This window comes from Fulmarus glacialis, unplaced genomic scaffold (genome assembly GCF_000690835.1).
Source record: "Fulmarus glacialis isolate BGI_N327 unplaced genomic scaffold, ASM69083v1 scaffold7535, whole genome shotgun sequence".
Lineage (NCBI taxonomy): Eukaryota > Metazoa > Chordata > Aves > Procellariiformes > Procellariidae > Fulmarus > Fulmarus glacialis.
The window spans coordinates 91,173-91,444 of record NW_009213558.1 but is presented as its reverse complement, the minus strand read 5'-3'; positions in this window follow the sequence as shown (position 1 = coordinate 91,444).

Sequence of the window (272 nt, the reverse complement as noted above, 5' to 3'; positions counted from 1 at the left end):
ATAAGATTTTGAATCCACTTGCACGTGCTAAAGAAACAAGTTAACATCCCCATTCTTATGTGCTAATCAATTCTGATTCCTTTTGGTTCTTTATGGCTGGCCCCTCTCCCCTCTCCCCTCTCTCCCCTCCCAACAAGCAGATGATGTATCATGGAAATCAGCAAAGATCTAGATAAGATTTTGAATCCACTTGCACGTGCTAAAGAAACAAGTTAACATCCCCATTCTTATGTGCTAATCAATTCTGATTCCTTTTGGTTCTTTATGGCTGG